This window comes from Capsicum annuum, chromosome 2 (assembly GCF_002878395.1).
Source record: "Capsicum annuum cultivar UCD-10X-F1 chromosome 2, UCD10Xv1.1, whole genome shotgun sequence".
NCBI classification, from domain to species: Eukaryota; Viridiplantae; Streptophyta; class Magnoliopsida; order Solanales; family Solanaceae; genus Capsicum; species Capsicum annuum.
The window spans coordinates 17050440-17059862 of record NC_061112.1 but is presented as its reverse complement, the minus strand read 5'-3'; the positions used below and the strand labels follow the sequence as shown (position 1 = coordinate 17059862).

The following is a 9423-nucleotide window of genomic DNA, read 5'->3' as shown; positions in this document are numbered from 1 at the left end:
AGCATTCGGTAGTCCATATAGCCTATTAATTATCTCAGACCAAAAGTTACCACCGTACCCGTAATCTTTATGAATGGGTTGGAGAGATTTACAGCTTTTAAGTTTGCGTAAAACTCCCATACCCATTGTTTATTTGCTTTGTAGGGGTCCAGGGAAATACATCTCCAGCCTATAGCTTGTAGTCTCTGATAGAAGGCTGGGAGTTTTCTAGGCACTCGTTCCAATGAGATGCCCCGCTCAGGGAGTAGTTTCTTTCAGGCCAGGTCCTTGTAGTACACAGTCTGACAATCATAGGTGAGAAAGCAAGTCTGGTCAAAGCCTGCCATGTATGTCCTTTTGAAACCCGAAGATAACACACAATCATTAACCATAAAGATTAGCATGTGAAAATAATATTGTGTGACTGAGCTAAGCTAAAGAAATGTCTTGGGATCATGTTTGGGCTTAAAATAAAAATTCAAGATCTTGAACTGGCCTATCAGACAAGCCTCAGATGTCACGATTACACTTCGTTGAGCTACGATCACGACACCTAGTAAGCCTGTCAGATAAGCCTCAGGTCTTGCGATCGCACTCTAGCGAGTCGTGATCGCAATACCTGAGGTTTCAGTCCCAGGCTTGTTCAAAATCAAAATTTTGATTTTCCCACTAGTTTGTGTTCAACAAAGATAAATAATAGTAAGAACATGAATCACACTTTATTAACATGCAAACATGCTTTCTAATTCATAGGAAACTATCAAGAAGTTCATTTGGGCATTTCACCAAACACTTGGTGGGCATCTAAATTTTATACTCATTTTGGATCCTAATTGGAAACTCAAGACTTCCCCAATGATGCACACCAATAACAACATCAACCATACCAGATAACATTAGTTTCCACACTAATAAAGCAAGGAAATTACAACTCCAAGTTTTGACCGTATGCATGTTTCTAATAATCTAAGTCAAGAACTAAAAAAGAGATTTAAAGAACATACCTGATGTGTAGATGGAAATGAGTATACCTAGCACTTTCAAAATCATTTGGAAATGATAAAATTTGATGGATTTTGAGTTTTTAAGGAGGATTGTGCAGTGGAAACATTTTGGAGACAGTTTCTTTTTTTATAACTGGCAGGTTCGTGATCGTGATCATCCCTGATAATGGCGATCAGCCCGGGGTTGCAATTGTGGTCAGCCTTTACGATCGCGATACCTGAAGCCAAGCTGGGAGAACCTGAGCTACTTGAACACGATTGCGATCAACCGGGGGTTACAATTGTGATACCTGAGATCAGGTTCAATTCCCCTATTTTCCAACTGTTTCACCTCCAACTCAATTCCACTCCACTTGTTTCCTCCCAATCACTCAAATGCACCCTCAGAGTGCTATATTTTTATGGTTTACGTAAATACAAAAACAAAAACTACTCTAACAATCTCAATTAAAAGGCTATGAGCCAAATGAATGACATAATGGGTTGCCTCCCATACAACGTTTGATTTAACATCGCAACACGACCTCCATCCATAATCAATTTATATCCTTGGGTTGAAATAACCCAAGATCCATTCCCATAACATCAATCACTTTCTTCTCTACCACATCAATTATCGATACCACTTGTTAATCCATCGATTGCTTCTTAGTTTTACACGCCCAGAAAGAGACATCATCCTTCTATACTCAGAATTTCATCTCTCCACATTTTATATCAACTAGTGCTCTGCCGACAGCTAAGAACGGCCTCACAAGGATGATTAGAATCTCATAATCGATCTCACAATCAAGGACAACAAAATCATCCAAAATGATAAATTGACCAACCTTAACCAACACATTATATAAGACGCAACCAATTTTTTGATTAAACGGTCCACCATCAAGAGTCTCATGGTGATGGTTATAGGAGCACCCAATCCTAGATTTTGATACACGTCATATGGAATCAAGCTGATACTAGCTCTAAGATCACACAATGCCTTTTCAAATGTGTACATTTCATTGATGCAAGGAATGATAAATACACCTGTGCCTTTTTTTTCTCTGCCATTGTGTTTGCCATAACCGTACTACAACAATGAGTCACCTCGATAGTCTAACAATCCACAAGTTGATTATTTGACATCAAGTTCTTCATAGACTTATCATACCGTAGGATCTCTTGGAGAGTTTCTAACAATGGAATATTAATCTAGAGGTTGCTAAGTTTTGCAAGAAACTCTTTGAACTTGACATTATCATCTTAATTCTTAAGCCCTTATAGAAATGGTGGAGGAATTTTCATTGGGGACAATGGAATGCTTTGAGGTTCATTTACCTTTTGCTCATCACCATCAATTATTTTAGGACCTCTCTCCTTATCACCCTTTTCTTCTACTATCATCGGCCCCTCAATAATTATTTTCTTTGATTTTGAAGTATCAACACATTGTTCTTTTAGCCTATTTTTTTAAATCTTGCTTGATGATCACATGACTTCTCTTTGGAACTCTGATCGACCTCAACCACATTTTCACCGAGATTTCTACCACTTCTAGTGACGATAGCCAAAATATGTGCATTATTTTTGGGATTGACCATTGTGTCACTAGTCAAACCTCCTTTTGGCCTAACATTTAGTTGAGTATATATTTGTCCCACTTGTATTTCTAATTACCTGGTGTAAGCCGAGTGAGAGGTCATTGTTTGACTTAGTTGAGAGAAGTCACTCTTTATCTCCCTTAACATTTTGGCGGTCTCTTCTACACATATTAAAATTTGAGCCAAGATATCTTTATGCTTGAATTTTTCTGGATCCATAGAGTTTAACTCCTTATATTTGGGCTTTTATGAGGAGGAATATACCGATCATAGTCTCTCTCTTTGTCTCTCCATTCCCAGTCATGATCACAGTCTCTGTCCCTCTAATCTCTCTTTCAATCTCGATCTTTCTAACCTTGATTCCCGCCTTGCCTTTGATAGGTGGGGCAGAAACCCACCAAATTATTTAACAAAAATCTAATCTCCTTATAAAAATTCTCCCATTTTTCATCATCATAAGACCTAGAAATCTTGGAAGCAATGAAATTTACGTCCTTAGGAGGAGTACCCATCACATGTTTTGTAAGAAGGTTAATTTGGGATATTACTTTGTCCATATTCTCATCCCTTTCTTCATCCTTCTTTTTTTGCTCTTTTATTACAAAAGAAGTTATGAGGGATCCCACGGTTACCTTAGTGTCTCTCGTATGCCATCCTCTATTTTGCTTTGTCACTAGCTCTAACAAAGTCATTGCAACACCATAAGATAACTTAACATGAGAAACCCCGACTGCATTATCAATCACTATTTTATTTAATTGATCCAATGTCCTATAGATAATTTGGAGAAGCATTTTATTTGGCACCTCATGATTTGGGCATTGCATCAATTTATCATTCAATCTTTACCAAACTTTATATAATGATTCACCACTAAGTTGGCAAAAATTTGTAATCGCGTCCCTTGGTTGCAAATATTCGAGTAGAAAGGAAATATCTATTCAAGAATACATCAGTGAGCTCAACCCAAGAAGTGATAGATCCCATGGGTAAAAAACACAACCATAGAACTGCTTCTCCCATCAATGAGAATGGGAAAAGTTACAACTAAATTAGCTCTTGAGAAATGTGGTCAATATCAAATGGAGCACACACATCAATGAAAATTTTCAAATGCATGTTGGCATCTTCATGCGCTTATTGTCCAAATAAGCCCATTATTTGAAGTAAATAGAGCATCATACTGGTGACATGAAATGCTTCATTACCTTCCGCCAGTGGAATATAGATGATACTAGCTGGCCCTACATCTCCAAGATGATCCATATCCTTAAGCCCATCAAAAGAACCATCATTATTACCGTGTTGGCTCACAGTATTGTAATTGCTATGATAATCACCTAACAAAAGATAAAAACCAAAACAAAGTAAAGTAAACACTACAGCTAACCCAAGGTTTCTAACAACACTAAATAAGTGAACACTATGTTTCGCTCCCCCGCAACGGTGCTATTTCTGATAACGCTCAACTTACACTTCAATTTTAATGCAAGGCAGATGTTGTCAATATAATACCTAACTATGAGTTGGGGTCGAATCCATGAGGAGTAAAAACTTAGAATTCACAACTTGTATGTATTGAGAGTTAACTTTGTGTTAACCCATAATGCCAAATTAAACAATAAATGAAAATAAATTAGGAGGTATATTTTAAAGTAAAGTTAAATGCAACAAAAATTAACACTATTGCGAGTTTGAAAATTTTTGGAGTGTTTCCAAATTGAGAGAGGTTTTGGAGTTATGTCATCTTAGGTAGGATTTTGTCATGACCTGACCCTTGGCCTGGCCGTGACGGGTATCTCAAGACAATCGTTGGACGAAGACCAGCCCCATAGTTTGTCCAATCCAAACATGATATAGTATAATAGCAAAAATAATTCAAGTAAACATATGAAAGATAAATAATCACGACAAAGGTTCTAAGATCTCAAAGAATTATCCAAATCCACATTTGTCCACAAAAGCCTCTAAAACAACCCAAATATCAACTAGGTCAGGACATGCCCCAAACTGTGGCTAAAAAGGAATCCAAAATATGAAAAAAATTGATAGGATAGCAGGGTGAGCACTAGCGTGTAACTCAGGATAGGGATAAATAATGTCATTTTAAAATTAAGTTCAACTCAATGTACATATTCACATACATGCGTACATACATATATAAGATGTTGGGATAGGGAACAAGCTTTAACATAAAAGTTAAAATCATTAACCTGGACTGTATAGCTCTATCCATCATAAAAACACCCATGGGTTGTATGGGTCCAATTCGACCCATCAAAAGGGCAGCCTAGTGCATTTTAGCCATACAAACTGGAGGAATCAAGGAAGGCGGGAATCCACGACCCTACGCCATTCCTGGATACAAATATATATATATATATATATATATATATATATATAGTGTGTGTGTGTGTGACACATTCACATGATCATTAAAACCTTCCCTACATCGGTAAAGGTGGTTTCTAATATTGGTCCCCCGAGGACGTCCACCTTCACGGCGAGCTATACAACCTCCTTTAATCCCAATTAAATCCTCTACACACAAACCCATCCATTTAACTAAAGAATCATATATTAAGGCATTATTAATGGTATCGTCATACCAATTATGCTTACAAGCTAATATCATTATGGCATTTTGATTATCTATCAACTTAGAGGAATCCACGACCCCCGAGGTCTAATTTTAAATCAAAACATGTTTCATTAACCTTTTATGCAATGCAAGGTTTAAAAAATTAGTTTCAATATGCATATATCCATACTTCAAAGCTAATTTCATAAGGTGGGTTGAGGTTATTCCCAATTCTAATACCAAAATTCATTCATTTGAGGGAATCCACGACCCCGATAATTTATCAAGTTAATTTGGGGGAATCAATGACCCCCTCCCCAATTTCCATGCCCATTGACAAATTCAGTTCATAAATCATGAGATAATAATTTCCAAAATCATGGGAAAACCAACCAAGTAGTAGATATTCAAAACCCTCAACCCATCACTCAAACCCAATAAATAAATCCACACAAACCATAATTAAACACATGTTTTTCATAATATAAGTTTTAGGGAAGAGATACATGTTTGGTATACCAAGAATTGGAAGGAGAAACCACAAATTGAGCCCTAGATGACCAATCCCTAGAAACCCTAAGATAGCTTTTGATTGGGGAATTTGAGATAGAAAAGAAGTGTTTATGTTGGATAAATGATGAAAATAGGGACCCTTAGGTGTTTTAAGGTCATGGGTCATATTTAGAGTAGGAGGGTTCCCCCTATTAAAATATAGAAAAACTATCACTAGTAGCTATGAGTTACCACACCACTCGTGAGGATTGGTCACGAGTTATCACCATAATTTGTGGTCTAGAAAGAAGGTTTAGGTATCATGACCCAAACTAGGACATGTCTGTGACGGTTATCTCAAGTTCATCATGGACTAGAGACCACCCCTTCAGTCTAATCCTACAGAACAAAATATACCTAGCAGCGGATGGATTTTGAACATATAAAAGATAAGATAGAAAAGCTCAATGAATCTAAGATAGATCAATATCCAACAACCATCAACCAATAACTAATACCAATAATCGACCATAATACACATGTATACAGTAATGTCCATCAAAACCTCTAACAAAATCAAAGATAGTCTGGTCGGTACATGCCCCCGACCATAGCCAAAAATAAATCCAAAGAAAAAGTTAAAACATAAGGAAACCCAAAGCATAAAATGAGGTCTTCCAAAGAATGGAAGCTCACCACTTCAGTTTGACTCATGAGATATCCACCGATCACCTAGTCACAGTGCAGGAGGAGTAGAAGTATGGCCAGTCCCTGCATTGTATGGGGATACCACATTCAAAGACAATTAGCGATTGGAGTGCTAGCATGTAACTCAAGGATACAAGAGAAGATAATTCTATCTATCCAAAACCAAATCAAACTAACATATGTACACATTCATACATATTCATATGTATAGATATATAAGATACTGGGGAGGGAACATGGCTTAGCATGAACTTTAAAACTTTATCCTTGGTTGGGTAGCTTGACTGTTATAAACAAGCACCCACAGGCTATATGGGTTCATCTCTCTCTGTTGAAAGGGCCCCGATATGTATTTACCACATGAATCGGAGATATCATGAAAGGCCAAGGAATCTATTATACCCTTATCCATCTATGATACAAATATATATAGTGTGACATAAGCACATGATCATCAAGACCAACCCTCATATCAGTAAACATGAGTTTCCAGCATTAGTCTTTCGAGACTCACACCTTCACGATTAGCTAACAAAACCTTATAAGTAATAATTAAAATATTAACACGTAGTCCAACCATTACATTAAGGAGTCAATCATAAAGGCATCATTAAGTGGTATAGTCATACCTACTATAGCTTGTAAGCAATTACCATTAAGCCATCACTTTGGGGAATACTTGTACCCCAGATTCCATTATTAAAATATACTTTGGGGATTCCTTTGTACCCTACAAATTTTCCAAGAAAATCATTCACTTGGGGGAGTCTATTGTACCCCACATTGTTTTCAAGAAATTCATTCACTTAGGGGAGTCCATTGTAACCCATAAGGTTTTCATGATCATTCTTATCCTTTAGCCATTTATGTAATGCATTAATTTTAAAGAAGTAGACTAAACCAAGTAATTAACCATATTTCAAAACCAATTATACAAATGGGTTGGGGTTCTTTTCAATTTTAATACCAAAATCCATCTGTTTAGGTAATCCTTGTACCCCTAATTACATTGCTCGAAAGTTTGGGGAATCCTTATACCCCTAAATTCATTCACCATTCCCATGCCCCTAATGAGTGTACAAACTAATAATTAAATGCATAATAAAGCAATAGTAATCATGAGAAAAATATTCCACTAATTTATATCCAAAAGCTTCAACCCATAGTAGAAAATCCAACATCAAAACTATATGAATAATATACCAATTCCATGCCATTAAGAAAATCCATGTGTAAGAAGAGAGATACATGCCTTTGAAACACGAGAATTGGAAAGTAATTCAAAACATAAAACCCAAAAGATGAATGTACGATGAAATCCTTAGGCTCTCTTAGGGTTTTGAGTTTGAGAGTTGAATTGGGGATTTTAATCCCTTAAAACTGAAAGGAATAAGGTTACATTATGTTTAAAGGTCGTACACAGGTGAAAAAACCCAAAATTCCCTCACTCCAAGTGAAATAAAATAATGATTGCACGACTTTTACACAACAACATGGCACAATGCCTATCATAGAGGATAACCTCTGTGCCATATTGCCTATCACGGAGTGCAGCATTCGTGACATGCTGCTTATTACGGAGTGTAACCTCTGTGACATGGGGATATCATGGAGGTTCACTGCCTCCATGGTCTGAAATCACCTCGAACCCCATCCAAAAATTTTAAAACTCTCTAGAGATATCTCATTCACATGCCTAAACACCATTTAATTCAAAAATTATCATTTTAATCACAGAAGGGCAAATAATAAAATGCTCATAATTTTAAGGGTATTGCATTGGGCCATTATATTGGTTTGTTCATGAGTCCTCCGTCATGACTCGTGACCTTACCATTCGACTCGTAAGGTCTAAATTATAAGCACAACAAAAATCCTGGACAAACTGGTCAGGTTATGATTATGTAATAACTCAGATTCTTGGGTCTTAAAATTTCTTGGTTTTGAGTTCACTGTTCAAGCTACGACTCACTTCACGAGTCATAAGGTCTTCTTATAACTCATAAGGTATGAGTCCTATGGTGACCAGTAAGGATGGTAGACATTTCTGCTCATACTATGACTTGCACTTTATGAGTCGTAAGGTGTCATTACGGGTCTTGGACCTCAACTCATAAGGTGACTAGTGTAGGTGTCTTAGTTATTGATGTGGCTACATTAAGACCTTACGAGTTGTATGGAGTGACTCGTAGGGTCACCAGTAAGGGTATCTTCTCTCGCAATGTGTACTGCTTACTTGAAAAGACTATAAGGGTTGTGTGGTATCTATCTATGATAAGAAGACGTTGGTGGATCTGATAGAGCTGGATATGTTAGACTTTGATGTTATTTTAGGGATGGATTTGCTCCATTCATGTTATGCATCTCCTAATTATATAATTCAAAGGGTTAGTTTCTAGTTCTTAAATAAACCGGTGATTGAGTAGGTAGGTAGTTTTTTAGCACCTAAGGGAAGGTTCAATTCTTATCTAAGAGCCAAGAAATTAATTTCCAAGGGGTTGTTTATATCTTCTAGTTCGTATTAAGGATTCTAATTTTGCGAGCCCTTCTTTGCAATCTGTCCCTATAGTTAATGAGTTTCCTGAAGTGTTTTCTGTTGATCTTTCTGGTATTCCTCCAAATAGGGAAATAGACTTCGGGATTGACCTTCTCCAAAATACCTATCCTATCTCTATCCCTCCCTATAGAATAGATCCATATGAGTTAAAAGAGCTTAAAGACCAGTTGAAAGATCTTTTTGATAAGGGTTTTATTCTTCCTTGTATTTCTTCGTAGGGTGATCCTATTCTATTCGTGCGTAAGAAGGATAGGTCCCTTCAAATGTGTATAGATTATCTCTAGTTGAATAAGGTGACTATGAAGAATAGGTATCCTCTTCCTAGAATTAATAACCTATTTGACTAGCTTCAGGGTGCTAAGTATTTTTTCTTAGATTGATCTTCAGTCGGGTTATCATATGTTGAAGATTAGGGAGGTGGATATCCCAAAGATTGATTTTCGTACCCGGTATGTCCATTATGAGTTTTTGGTCATATCATTCGGCTTGAATAATGGTAAATGAGTTTTGGTCATG

General features: G+C 36.8%; 1 non-coding gene across 1 annotated transcript; it reads left to right on the top strand.

The window, feature by feature from the left end:
* The first annotated feature begins 3373 nt into the window (after positions 1-3373).
* LOC124896413 lies at positions 3374-3479 on the top strand. Its single transcript, XR_007052776.1, has one exon. It is a non-coding gene; the product is annotated as a small nucleolar RNA R71 (small nucleolar RNA).
* Positions 3480-9423: the final 5944 nt, after the last annotated feature.